Here is a 15622-nt window from a genome sequence, read left to right as displayed (position 1 = left end):
AAAGAGTGTACTGTGACTGAATTTCTGTTCCCTATGTACATATTTATAGATTGTGATCGAGTCACCTCTTTATCTTTTCTTTGTTAGATAAACAGAGCAAGCTCCTCAGGTCTATCACAGTAAGACATATTTTCCAGACCTTTCATTATTCACAAGGCTTTCCTCTCTGAACTCTCTCCAATTCATCCAGCACCCTTCTCCATTTGGGAAAATCAGCACTGGGAACAACATCCCACAGTGGTGCCAAAGGCACATGTAGCCTTCTGCTTCCTATTTAGCAGTCTCAGGACCAGCACTTTGGAGGACAGCCTTTCCCAGCAACTCCTACTTGACTCACACACAAACACCTCAGTCCCACCTTCTCTGCAGATTTAATGGCCAGACCCACCAAACACTTGCATGTGGTGCAGGAGAGAGGTTTAGAGGTGAGCTGTGGTGTCCTCCTCCCAGTGCCACTTATCGTATATGGGCGCAGGTCACCCACTTGGATTTCATTTAGGAGAACTGAATCCCTGCCAGGGGAAAACAGTCAGGAAGTTGCTTCCCACACGCATCCCAGCCACTGCCGCAGGCACTGGGATCTGAATGAGCAACTGATGATTAGTCTGGGGAACTGAACTAAGTCTGATTTGACATCAAACACTGCACCACATGTAGAGAGCCCAGTGTGAGCTGCTTTAATCTGCTAGTCCACTCTTATTCAGCCAAATCATTTGCTAATGTATATATGGTTAGTGATGTCCAGAATCCAACCAAAAACCTAAGGAAAAAAAAAAAGAAAAAAAAAAACCACAAAAACATAAAAACCAAACAAAAAAAAAATCAGAAACAAACTACTTGGTTGTTTTTAGCTTCTTAAGTATTCATGTCTGTATTTTACTCTTTTTTCCTCCTGTGTTACTTTTTAGGAACAATTATATGTAAACTCCAAGAAAAACATCTTGAATGGCAGAAAACCAGCCATCACTTGTTTCAGGATTCCATTCAAAACATCAAGCAAATTATAAATTTCCACTGGCAATTGTGTTTTTAGACCAATCAGTGTGCCAGCATTTAGCCCACTTTCAGTGAGACATGTCCATTTCACATCTTTTTACTTAATATTTATAATTACAGAAATATTGTTTTCTTAATCAAATTTGCATTCTGTGCCAAACTTAATGCCATACAGAATTCAAAGTACATCGCATCAAAAAATGTTAGCTGCATTTATCATAATAATCTTGTTTTAAAAATATATCAAGTTAGCTGCATAAACATTTATAAAAAGGTTGTTTTTTTTTTTTAATTATAATCTCTTTCACAGAGTTAGTAGCAGTCTGACAGCAACTTTAATTTCTCTAAGATCAAATAAAGTCAAATGGAAATGCACATGATTGGTGTTCTCATCCTATATGTGTCATACAAATAAGACTGTATCTTTCCGGTTCCCTCAAACTTTCCTAGTGTTCATTGTCTTCTAGAAAAACATTATTTATAGTCAAATAAGTTTTTTGACTTCTTCTTTTCAAACTTGTGGACAGAAGCTGTTCAAGTCTCTCATTTAACATACCTACTTTAGTAGCTGCTGTTAAAATATTTTCTTGAATTATTGTTGTAATGGAAAATACATCATCACTATTGCGGGATTATATGTATTTTCAACTTTTTCCAACCAACACAGAAAGCTATTCTTGTCTTCTCTGTGTTAGTATAAATAATTTTACCATTTTTATCCACTGAGAAAAACAGCACAGATAGGTTTTCTTCTCTTAAATACATCAAAAACTTCTTGTCCTTAACTTGTATGATCCTTAACTCTGTTGGGCAAAGACCTCTACTTACACTTCTCTTTCTTCCCTTGGAAATTTATCACCATTCCTATCTTCTGATTTAAATTAATTTTGGTTGCATCATTCTTTCTTTCAACTGTTACATGTGGGTTTTTTTTATAGTAGAACAGCTTTCACTTTAGCTATGTTGTTTTGGTTTATAACAACTATGACTTTTTAGTAAAATGTTTTTAAACAGTTTGCAATTATTATTCACATTTTTCTGTTTAAATTCTCCCAGTAGATCTAACTTATAATTGTTTTCAGCTTTACAAAACTGGTCTCTTTAAAGAACCAAGAAACTATACTACTGGTTCACATTTTACTCTTTTTTCATACAAATAAAATCAAGGCATGATCTTCTGCACATAAGCAGACATTTGCTTCAGCTCTGTAATCAATTTCTCTCTATATGTCATAATTAGGTCAGGTTTTGCTGAAGAAATAAAGTCTCTATTCAGTCATAAGGGAGGATGGACTCAAGGCTCTGATCCACATTTGGCAAAGAAATCTGGACCCCTGTGGTCTTGGGTGAGCATCCTAATCCCTGAATAATTGCCCTTTGAACCCCCTCTCCAGCAAATCTAGCCTTTGTTTTCCAATTTTATTCTGACTTAAAAATAGAGTTTTAAAATCTCCTAGATTGTAGTTAATTTTTGTGGCCAAAGTTGCATATTCATTTTCTTTCTATTCACACTTAGAATGAGAAAAATATTCAGACTGCCTCAAAGAGAGGTTTTATATAAGTCACAAAGAAAAAGAAACATACTTGTCTAATTTTTGCCATCCACTTAATATTCTACTTGTGCATCTTACCCAACTTTGGTACAGTTATATGAAATATACACCCAGTTAACCAACACTGATGGGTCAGGAATAACTGAATTTGTTGGCATCATGTCCTTGGACAGCTTCATTCTTTACTTGCTTAGGAGTCTGATTTTCTACTAAGCAAAGTGTATTGTTCCATCTTTTAAATTTCTTCTTCATTGTGACTTTAATATCCTCCTGGCTATCCACACCACCTCCATCAGTAAATCATTTACCTTTCCAGTGAGTAAATTATATCAAAACTTCACGTGCTTTTCTTCTTGCAGAAGGCAAACATCCTCAAAGCCATCCTTCCATCTCCAAATATGGTCAGCATGCAGCACCAGGCTGTGTGTCACATCCCAGCCACCCTCTTCAGGTTGCCTCCCTTTGCTTTAGGATCCAAATGTATTTCTCAGAAGACCACATAACAAATTCAGGGCTGTCATCACAGAGCCTTTCTCTTTGAGTCCAGGGTAATGAAACTTAACAAAAACAGTGGTTTAAGACCTCCTCAGTTTCGCCAAATCCCTTGAGGTCTGTAATTGCTTCTGCTGCCCAGTGGCATCCTCTTCTGATCCTCCAGCACACCATTCATAGAAAGGCCCTCTTTCCTAGATGGTCCTCTCCCCTCAATGGGGCTACCTTCACTTCTGACAGTGATTCTCAGAGATTCTATTACACGTGCCTGCCCCAATGGCCACAGTCATTACCTTCAGATGGATAACTTGCACTCATCATCTGTGTTTTTGTCATTTCTGGCTTAGTCCTGCAGCACATCCTTCACATGGGGCTACATTGCAATTTAATTGGAAGCAGGTTGTGGTACAGAAGGCAATCGCACACCTGGGATGTGCATCTCTGCTCTGGGACCCAGGCTACTTTTGAGTGGCCTGACTGATTTGAATATGATGGTTTGGGCACAGGAAGCCTGAGCCTTCAGGGAAGATCCTTCTTAAGACAAATACTCAGTCAAGTATCTCTCATAGATGCAGGCATTAGAAACATTGAGACTGGATTATGTTCCTTTCAGTATAATAGAGAAGGTATAGCCAGCAAGATACTCACAAAAGGTCTTCCAGGGCTTCATAAATCCCTTCCTGTAGTCTGACACCACCTGTATTTATTGACTTTTAGACATGCTACAAGACCCATGTGTTAGATCAGCTCTTTGAGGAGCGTAAAGAGGAATGGGGATGAATGGGGCTCCAGTGTTTATTTACTTCAGTTTTGTAGAAGCAGTGAGTCAATTATATTGCATTTTGGTTTTGCAGTTCTAAATTGGCAGAATGCTTACAGCCTATGGAAGGAACATATTTTGTTTATTTTAAATATCTGAAAAAAATTTGAATAAATAAAATGATGCAGTTGGTGTAAGATTTATGATGTCCTAAATTTTCCATGATTTTAAGTGGTTGATTTTGTACATGACGTGTTAGTCAAGTATGCAGCCCAATACCAGTCTTGTCTGGCTTTTGAAACAAAAGGTCTTTTGTTGTGGTGAATCACAGAGAAGGCTTTGCAGGTCCTGTTTTCATGATGACACTTACAAGCAAGAATTCCCATAAAATCCCATCACCCTTTCTGGAGAGGAGCAGTTAGGATTCATACAGCAGATATGCTGCTGTCAGAGTCAGAAAGCCCAGCAATGAAAAAAGAAAAAATAATTGCTGATAACTTCACTTTTTGCCATCATTTTCCACATAAGGTATCCAACATGTCATTCAGCAATGAACAGACAGAACCATAAAGTCTCTCAACACCATTCATCCGGTTGCGTGCCCCATTAATTTTCCAATCAAATTAACTAACAACAAACTGACTGCCTTCTAAAGCCAGCTCAGAACTGAAAATTCTCTTTGTCCTGGTAATGTTGAGAGTAGATTTATGAAAAATACTCTTAACAAAATAAACTGAATAGGTACTAGAACACATCATTCATGGATGTTGTGAATGTTAACATCTTCAAAGCAGGTACTCACTTTAACCAACTCCTTGCTTAAGTGTTCCAATAAAATATATCCTGAAGTCACTGGGAGCCTTTCTGCTTGCTTCAGTGGACATTGGAGTAGCTTCTAAAAAGTTATCAAGGCTCAAGAGATGAGCTTTTAGAGGCTTTTCTGACTGTTAGGACAAGCTTTCCTTTAAAATAAATTTTGATGTCAGGAAGGCTTCCTAACACGTTACCAAGAGGGCCATGAAATGTTTGGCTAATCACAAATCCTTTCACACCAAACAGAAACTTTCTAATACACTGAATAGCTACAGTTAGGTCTGGGAAACTCTTATTTAAAGTACTTTAAGGTAAATACGGAAATTAAGAGATTAGAAAAGCAGTGTGCTGGGTGAGTTATTAACCGAGGTAATCCAGGCCTCCTTACCCATGTGCTACCATATGCTCTACGTTCTTCCTTAAGCTTATCCTAATGTGTTTTCCTTAAGGCTCTTTTCCACTTCCTTAGTTCATGAAATAAAGCAACATTAGCTCGTCTCAGTGTTAACAGATGTTGTGAGGAATTATTTTAAAGTCACTCGTATCCTGTATCTCTCCATATCTTTCAGCTCGATTACAGCAAATTTTAGGAGGTTTTGCCCAGGAAAAAAAACCCCAAACTATAGGGATTTACACCACACCCTCACTACCATTAAATAAACCTAGCATGAAGTTAAATCAATGCAGTTCAAGTATTTTTATACATTTTAGGAGTCTTTTCACATATTCTCCCTTGAACTGGCAAAGATCCAGTTTGGGACACAGTCCATACACTTTATACTGTTCATGTACAGCTCTGATTTGGAAAATCAGAAAGTGGTGGAACCTCAGAGCAGAGAGAAATTATTGCACTCACCACTCCCTGCTTTACAGACATAATAACAAATCTGCAGTTTCAGGGACAGATCAAGAAGCTGTAGTGGATGCTATTATTATTATTATTATTATTATTATTATTATTATTATTACTCACTTTCTGCCCAAGTACTGCCCAAGTACAGCTCCCTAGAAGAGAAATTTCAGTAGTTAAGTACTTAATTCAGTAGAGAAAAGAAGGAGGAACACATAATGGGGAAGTTTTAGAAGTGTACTTCCAGTAACTTCAATTGAGCACCCAAAATTTTGGCTACATGAAGTTGACATGACAACGGCAATGGACCAAAAGTTTGGTAGGCATGGACCAAAAGTTCATGAAGTAGGTGGGAAAAAAATCACATGTACTTCAATGGGCTGTTGTTTGAACCTCATTTGTTTCAGATCAGGGAACATTTTATTTAAAGTTTTTAATGCCATTTGAAAAACCCAAACAAGCAAACATCTGAATTGGAATGGATACAGATCATACTTTCCTCCAATTTAGGCTCCCCACAATTCCTCCAACATGAACATCAGGACTAGAGCACATTCGTTTTAGGGCAGAATTTGGCCCACTGATATCAGACATTTGAGTACACATACAATATGCTGTAAAAGCAAGTATTTATGAAGACTGGACCGTGAATGTGAAGAGAGGGAGCTGAATCATATTTTCATCATGAATGAGTGATAACACCCTTTTATCCAAACAAAAGAACTAATGTCTACTGAAAGGATAGCCTGAGGCAGGGTTGCTTTAGGAGAACAAAGGCACTTGGTTTGTTGGAGCATATGCAGTAAGAGTGCCGACAGATCAAGCAAAAAACACAGTTTAGCTAAAGAAGGACATTTAGATCTTCCCTGTGGATGGGAGCAGGGGTCTGGCATTTAGAGATTACACATTGGTTAATGAAACAGAAACTGGTGACAAAAGTTTGATAACAATAGTGAGAGGGAGGAAAAGGGATCATGACATGTGCAGCTCTCACATGTGGTCACTGAGAGAGAAACATGGTTCACACTCATCTTAGAGGCCCAAAAGATATGCAGGGAAGCAGTACCACGTCTGATGGATGAAAGCAGAAAAGTATTTCAATTTTCATTATGATGCTTTCAACGGCACTTCAGCTGCACAAAGATACATTGGGAAGGAGCAGTCATCAGAGCAGTCTTTAGCTCAGAGGGAAGTTGCTCCAAAAAATCAAATTGTGATTTATATGTGAGCAGCAAATAGTCAGGATATTTCCTGAGAAACTTTTTCCTTCAGATGAAAGGCAATGGCCTACACCCTCTAGGCTACACTGGTGTTCCTCCTGGTCTGCTCTGTCACTCTGCTTTGGCTCCAGCAGCCCCTTTGAGAAGACCAGTAGGAGCAGAGCCAGAAGCTCTCCTAGACAAGGGCTTCATCCATAAATACCACACCACTCTGAGGTAATTTCAGTTCCTACCTCCACACCCATTTGGGAACACCAACAATTCCAGACCATGCATCCCGGCCCCAAGGCCCCCTTCCACCTTGCTAAGGAGAGTTGTCTGAAGACACAGTTAAGAGCTGCATACTTGTAGTCCAATATATGGGATTTCTTTTGACAGAAGTATGACATGGTATCCTGCAGTGCTGGCCATCCTGGCAGGCTGTTGGGTTTGCAAGCCACCCTTAGCTATTTCATGCCTGACTGTGTGACTGCACACTTGTTCCTCACGAGCACTTGCTTGGGAGATGAGGGCCTCTGATCCCACCCCCCAGGAACTCAGCATTTGTATGATTTATGTGTGCATTTTGCACCACGTATGGGATACATATATGTAATGTAGCCATGGCCCTGCCCTCTCCAGATGACAACATCGCAGCGCAAACATCACAGCATCACTGATGCCAAACACAAACACCATAAAACAATCATCACACTATTGGGGCTATAAACATCACAACATCAACCCAGGCCCTAACAGCCTTAATTCATTCCTTTAGGCAATGCTCCAGGAAAAAATGACAGAAAAAAAAAAACAAAACCAAAAAACACCAAAAAACGGGGGAGAAGGAAGAAAAAGGCAGGGTGGTGGGTGGGTGGCACATGGAGGTGGGGAGTGTGGGCACCCAAAGCCCCCCTCCCCAGGGTCCCCAAGGGGTATCTACACTTTATTAAAACTGTCTCTTCTCATCCCTGATTCATGCATCTCAAATCAGGATAAAATCCCGTAACCACATTAGTCAATCCAGACATATTCATCCATTACTTAATGCATTACTCAGATTTCAGTAACAGAAGGTATGTGATCTAGAGTCAAGTTCTGTTATGCTTGGATGAAAATAAAAACATTTTTAAAAAGTTTGTGGTAACTGCACCTGTGAGACAAGATTCACTGATTTTGGGAATGATGGCTGTGAGTTTTCTAGCAAGTAATTTAAAAAATACATGTCTCCATTTACATTCACAGCTTTGTTCTGATGATCATGTCAAAGGGCTAATTGACTAGCAATGAGCTACCTCTATCAACAGAAAGCAAAGGGACATTTTCCTCATAGGTATTTCAGCAGCTAGGGTTGGTCCCATCCAGTTTTTCCTACAGTAGCAGGATAGCATAGGGGATCTGTGGGTGTTCAGTAAAAACCAAAACAGACAGAGGAAAAGCCAAAGTTAAGGCAAGAAAATCATGCTCACTATTTCATGGTCCAGTTTGGAGAGGGAAAGAAAGAAAATGAAGTCTGTAGCTGAGTGTTTCAATTTCTACCCAAATTTATCTATCAGAGCTTGTGTGGGCAGGAACATAACTTGCTTTTTTGCCAAGAAACATCTCCCAAAGGTTGCATGTGATTTGCAAACAAAGAAAATAAATTTAAAAAAGGTAATAAAACTTCACTGCTCCTCGCCCATCTTGGTTTGACACCCAGATTGGGCTTTAGTGAATCCCTTAAGTCATCATCCATAGTTCTCAGAAGCATGATTGCTGGCTGCTCCCCAGGGCCACTTTGGCTGGAGGTATCCCTTCCAGAGGATACAGAGGTGTTGGCCATTTTGCTGTTGCAGCTTAGGAAGTCTCCTCGGCCTCTCATGCTGTGTCACCAAGGACAGAACCAGATACATAAAGACAGATGTCTTTCCAGCATTGCTGTCCTGATTCCTGCCCTGGATTCCTTATTTCTCCTCTCCAACCTGACAGGGCAGCAGCTCTGAGGCACTCTGTGAGGGTGAAGGGAACAAGAGGCTTTTAGGGACTAGGTAAGAACCATAAGGGACTCATGCAGGGCAGGAGGGACTTCCCTAAGCACCTTGGCCCACATGTGCAGTGCTGCTCTTCCAGGGGGATGCTAGAAGAGAATCTGATAAAAGCTAAATCAGATCTAGAAGTCCCCTGAGTCCCACCAGTATTCACATGCCTTGAGAACCCTTCATCCTACCACACCCTGCACCCAGCTTGGTACCTCCCCTGCTAACCCTGCCTGATCTAGTCTGCTCTGGCCCACTTGTGGGGACCAAATGTCTTGGTTGCCCCAGGCTAGAGACAGCCTTTGCCATTGGTCCACACTCTTCTTGTTCAGTATAGATCAAATCAAAGAGCACATGGATTAAATGCAAGATGATTGACATTGATAGCGAGAAGGGACCTTAAGGTCATCATTATGCTTATTACCAAAAAACACCCACATTGTGACCCCCAAATATAGCAAAAGCCAGGCAATCTTCTGGAGCTCAGCTCCATCTTTCATCCCCTCCTGCATCCTATCACACTCTCCTTTGCATGTTTGCAGGCATTGGGCAGGGGAATTTAGCACAACCACACCCTGTGATCCTGGCTTCTGATCTCCTCCTGGTGCTGCCCAGTAAACCCTGCATGCAGCTCACTGAAATTTCTTGTCAGGGTGACACATGCCACTCAGAGCCAGCAAGAGGGACCCCTTGAGGCTGACTGTAAATGTCGATGTAGAAATACCGGGAGAGTGTTTGGGAGGAAAGCCAGGAGGTGAGTTTGTGGGACTTCATATCTGCAGCCTTGTCGATGTGTGTGTTGAAATCTCCCAGGATGACAAGTCAGGGTATTTCATCACCATTGTCAACAAGGTATCAGTGAACTCCTTTATGAACCCCTTAGTCTGTAGAGGTCCGTAAATGAGCATAAAACTCTTATGTTAGCTTTGGCTCAGGTTTCTATTGTCAGATGAATGAATTCAAACCTTACTCTCAGCCTCCATTAGAGCTGCCAAATCCCACCCAGAGGAACTATCTGGGGCAGCAAACTGCTTTATCAAACCTCTGTGCCCCTGCACTTAGCTGAACTTTTTGCCAAGTGCTGTGCATGACCTCCTTGCTTTACAGAAAAAAATCATGCACATCCAGGAAGGTTCAGAAACAGCACAGATCCTTTCTAATCCTGTTCACCGAGTGACAGGAGACTTCCCACGCTGGGGGACTCTATATTCACTCATCAAGGGCTATCAAACTCTCCAGTGAGAGAGTAATCAAAGTGCATGGGTTGGGGCTTCAGCAGCTCACCTGCAGGAACCTGGAAGTGTTGGATTTTTTTCCTCCAGTGTGCATCTGGCTGTGTGTTTGACTGGTTTGTTTCTTCCTTACCTTGCTCTGAAGTCTTGCCGCAGCTGAAGACCCAGTGCTCAGGTGGGTAGCACAGAAAATTGTCTCTTTTTTTTTTTTCCTTTTTTTTTCATTTTTTTCTCTCTTTTGGGGTGTGTTTTTTTCACATCTCCTGAGATAGCAGAACTACTCTAAACCTTTTAAAGCCTTTTAACTTTTACAACTCCATTGTCATCTAGGAGAAGCCACTGTTCCCTGTAGTTCTGGCAGATATCCTCTCCAAAGGATTCAGACTATTTGAGGGCACTTTTCTGAGGCCCATTCCGTCCTTATTTGCATCTTCCCTAGGTCGGCTCAAGGGTTTTTGTGTCCTACCCAGGCAAGTATGTGGAGCCCTAGATAATGAAACCAACAGTAAGAATGTGAGTGCCAGCAGTATCCACAGCACCTGATAAACAGAAAACCAGGGTAACCCCTGGGTAAACGAGCAGACAGTGACCTTGCTGCTAAGCAAAGAAAAGCACCCCTTTTCTTGCTCATAACACATGGGCTATATGTAAAAATAGCCGCTAGTCAGCAGCAGCGTGTTGCTCACATGTGTAGGCAATATGAGAACAAGTTTATTTCCAAGCCCCCTTTCTCCTATTAGTTCCTCATCTTTGATTTTATGTGGGTTATCCAAGGATGAAGGTTATCTGAGGACTTATTTTCAGCAATAGATATTTTTAAAGGGCTGGAGGTTATCTGAGGTTTAGCTTGAAAATAACAGTACTTTGGAGAGTTTGCAGCCCCGCCTAGTATCATTTAGTTGAAGATATGCCCACATGCACAACTAGTCAATTCACTCTGGTAATTTAACAGTGTTGTTGAATTCTTCACTGATGCAATGGTTTCATTCGCCAGCTTTTATAAATAACACTTTCTAAAAATCTCTGTTTACCCAGGACATCCTGGCTAACAGTGTTTTGGCACAGGGTACTCGTTCCTTCATCATTTTGTAGCGAGACCTCAGCAAAGCAACACACACAGACATGAAGCTGTCAGCCCCTACAAAACTCCAAAGCACAGAGTAAAATCTTCCTCAATAGCACTCGTTATCAAACTTTACTAAACACATTCTTCAACTTCAACTTCACTCTCCCAAAAGATTCAAATTAACAGTCTCAGGTTTTCTCTTCAAGGCATCCAATGGTCACAGACTGTGTCATCTGAAGTTCAGATTAAGCTGTAGGAAGAAGGGTGGTTAACATGCATTCTTGGCATATTGAAACTACCCACAACAGTGCAAAAGCCTGTCTGGGCACAGAGCTTTCCTATAGGCAGATCCTAAAATGTGCAACAGACTCACCAAAAACTAAGAGGCTGGATAAATTTTATTACAAGCGAGTACTCTATAAGACAGTACACATTTGTTTACCTTCTTTTTCTTACTAAACATCCAAAGAAATATTGATTAAAAAAACAGAAACTGGAAAGACTGTGGTGCTATCTGACACACTGTCCTATTCTCCATAGGAGAGAAGGAGGGAGCTGCAAGGATCAGAGTTAGTCACCTTGCTCAGCGCCAGCTGGATGGTGCTGGGAAATCCTGATGACAAGACCAAGCTTGCCCCAGGCAGGTTTCACACCACTGTGTGGTAGTACATCTCAGGCCATGGAATGAGCTGGAAGAAACTTCTCCTGCAATGCTCCAGGCAACTTCTAAAACTATAAAAACAGCCATGAACTGGGACCTTGTGTCCCATCACCTGCACGGAAGCAAACACCGGCAACTTGCCCTTTCCATCGAAACCCGTGTCTGCCTTTGTTTTAATTGAGCTGCTGAAGAGAGGACACCAATGTGGTTAGAAATAGCATATTGAGAGGTCAAGAATTCAATCTGTTCTAGAGAGGCCTACCGCTGGTTTTCTTGGCAGGGCTCGCAGGGTCTGCCGTCAGCCAGTCCCCAGGAAGCATTCTCGCTCGCGGAGCAAGGGCGATGCAAGTGGCCAACATTCAGGCTTGGCTGCCGAACCAGAGGAAGGTTTTCAAAATGTCAGCTTGGATCAACCTAAATCATTTTTCTGAGGCACAAAGGGATGGAGGGGGAACTGAAAAGTGTCCTTACTTCTGTTTCACATCTCACAGTTTCATTTTCAGTTACTGGAATGAAATATAGAGGGAACAAAAGACCAGGCAAATCCCGTACCTTCCCCATACCTTAGCCCAGCTTTTAAGGAGTCCAGGATATGAGTAATCCAAATTCACTTATTTTTCCCCATTCACACTTCCCCCATTCTGAGACACAAGAGAGTCTTAGAAACCTTCCTCATGGCTTTCTGGCCATGACCCACCAGTCAAAGCCAGCTGGTCCCCAGGACAGGCCAAAGATTCTCTTTCCAGGGTATACCATGTGGAATGTACTCATTGGGGCTGGCAACATGGGTTCAGAGCCACTCAGACACTACTGCAAGTGGTACTTGGCTGTCTCATACATTCTGTGCATGCTGTATTTACCTTGTGATTGCATGAGGGTGTTAAGACATCACCACAAATTTCAGGAGTGCCCCCTTGCACATACAGCTTCAAGCACACGGATTCATGATTCACTCAAGATGACTGCAATCACATGTATGGAGTGTCTTGTTTCATCTTTCTATTTTTAAAATTTCAACTGGAGGGAGACAGTCCATCCCAAAGCCCCAGGCTTTGGCCCACTGCTTCACATGTCTGAAATCTGATGACTGTGTTTGGTTTAAGGCTGGCTGCAACCTGCAAAGACTTTGAGAATTTAAGCCTTGCCGTAGCCCAGTTCCACAGGATACTAAGCAGCATCATCTAAACAGAAATAGCCTTTTGGGGTTGCTGTGTATGATGATGGGATTGTGCAAGCCCTTGCATTACTCTCTAAAGGAGAAATATAAATGAACTCAAGAGAAAAATACCTTTCTAAGAGCAAAGCATCCTGCTGAGGGCACCAGTATAGGCAAGGGCAACATTAAGTACAAAAATAAGTCTTCAACATGTGCTGTGAGGAAGTCATTCAGCATCAAGAGAGGGCAGAGAAACAGAAAGGTTTCCCTTCAGAAAAGATGCCGTGGTGCTGTGTTCAGGTTCAACATCCCCATGCCCTGGGCAGCAACCAGAAATCCTTAATATTAATGCCAGTAGAGGCACAGAAATTGCTTTCCTAAGTTACAAAAACAGCCTGGGCTCCAGGGGATTCCCTGTCCCTCTGAGCACTTTGTGCCCATCTGTGTTGCAGATAGCAATCATTATCTCATCCAAGAGAAAATGAGCAGCGTTTGCAAAGAAAAGGCAGAAGAACAGCAGCCTTTGCCAAACCAAAGAGGGGCCACCAATAAGAAGATGGTTATTTTCCAATAAGGGCCTATTTTTACTAAAATGTGATAAAATGTGTGTCATTGTGAACAGCCACACAAACACTTAAAAATATTGGCATCCACGTGACGTATGACCTTTGTCCCTATGGCAATTTTGTTCAAAAGAAAAATATGTGTGACTGACTCAGTATGTTTTCTTAGCATGTAATGCTTATATTAACATAAGAGTATCTTACAGCCTCACTACAGTAAGCTTGTGTCAGCACTTCCACTGCGACTAACCCTCTTCAGAACTGTTTGGATGAAGCAGGATATGTAAAAGACTGTTCAGGCGTAGAGTTTCAATCTTGATTTTGAAAGCATTTGTGTTGTTAAATCAGAAGATGTACAGGCTTCTTGGCCTCACTTTTGATCAATCATGACTGAAATCCTATTCTGAGCAGTAGTGGTTTTTGTGGATGGGATTATGGCTATCTTTTCATAACTAGGAAAGGAATCTTGCCAAATAACATGATTGTAACATTAGTTTTGCAGTATGCACTGCCATTCCTGAAGATCCAATTCTTAGCTTTTGTGAACTTCTGAGAAAATCCTGCTTAGCTTTTGTTAATTTGTTTGCTGATCTGTAGGAAAAGTATAAAACACAGTTTCTGAAAGAAGACAGGTCATTTAAGCTTTAAAGATTCTCATACCCCAAGTCAAATGTAAGAAGAGAAAGACCATTCATTTTAACTAATATTTTCAGCCTGTAACTTTTCATGGTTATACGTTGAATATATATATTCAATTGATATATATATATATATATATATATATATATATATATTATATGAAGGTATAAGTCTATAAATATCATTTACATATATATGTTCAGGTTTATATATAAATAAATACATTTAACAAATATTTTCAGCCTTCAAAAGTTATAGACCTGTGACAAGATTTGTGACATTCAGCAAAGTTAAACTGAGTGTTAACAGGTACTTAAGCAGAAAAGTCAGAAAATCCTGCAGTCCAACCTACATAACCACTGTAATTGAGCCAGGGTTTCTGGCTTGAAGTATGATTACAAGTTACAGAAGGAACAAAAGTTGCATCCATGGCAGCCCAGGGTTTTTTCTGGGTTTGAGTACAATTCACATTGCAACAAAGAGGCAATCCAGTATTAGGAGTGTTTGTGGACAGACAGGCCAGACAGCTGGAAGTCAATGGAGGATAAGGGGGTGGTTGTGGTTATACAGAGGAGTATCTTTATATCTATTCTGATGTGTATCAGAAAATAAATTTCCCCATAAATTAAACATTCTGTCTCAGCCTATAACAACAAGAGAGTTTTTTTGAATATGAGGTTTTGCATAATTTGGGGAATAGTTTTCTGTATAAATCTCTAAAGCCAAAAGAATGGAGACAGCAGTAAAAGTCATATATTGTCACTATTGATAGTGTCTGACAAGTCTAAATATTTTTCTAATACTCTGTGTTGTGCTAGTGAGTGGTAGATGTAGCATGTATGCAGAGCTACTTCACTGTGAGAAAGCCTTTATCTGACATCAGAAAGGACTTTGTGCATCTTTAATAGTATTTCAAATTACAGCCTCAAATATTTTTTAAAACATAGGAGAGACACATTGGGAGGTACCCAGAGGTGTTATTATTTCCTTCTTTGTGGATGTTCTTTCAAGGCAGGAGAATAAATGAATTGTTCTTCCTTTAGAAAGAGAGGTAGAGAGAGAGATAATATTTCTAAGGGAATGAAAAAAAAAAATAACAACATTGAGTGCAATTAGCAGATCTAGAGGATTAGTCATAAAATCTACATTATGTTCACAACACATGTCAGTGTAAAGACACATGACTCTCCTGATAGACTGCAAGAGGTTTGTTGTGCTTCAAATTAAAATAATATTGCAAACCAAGGAGGACATGGGCACAACCAGCTGTGAGCAAAAGCACCTGTCCCTTACCAAGGACATGCAAAGAGGGCAGCAAGAGAGCTCTCCTTTCTCCTTCTCAGGCTGAGGCACTAACACAAAGGGAGGGGCAAACTCTAATCCCTCAGATATGGAGAAAAAGGTACTTGCTATCTCCATAACAGAAAATAATTCAGAGGCGTGGAGCTAGATCCCGAGGTGTCAAACATGCTGCTCACAGCCAAGTGCCAGATCCAGGAGGTGGCTGGAAGTCCTCACAAACACCCATTTGCCCCCTGTTTCCTCCTCCCTTTTTCCAGCCTCAGCACATCGGTCTTTCTGGGCTGGTTTTCAGAGGTGCCTGTGGATTGAAGGGGCAGCCTGAGCA

The sequence above is a fragment of the Pseudopodoces humilis genome, chromosome 2, assembly GCF_049639895.1.
Source record: "Pseudopodoces humilis isolate 2021_Gansu_Grassland_sample_001 chromosome 2, ASM4963989v1, whole genome shotgun sequence".
Taxonomy (NCBI): Eukaryota; Metazoa; Chordata; class Aves; order Passeriformes; family Paridae; genus Pseudopodoces; species Pseudopodoces humilis.
Note: the sequence above shows the minus strand (reverse complement) of the source record.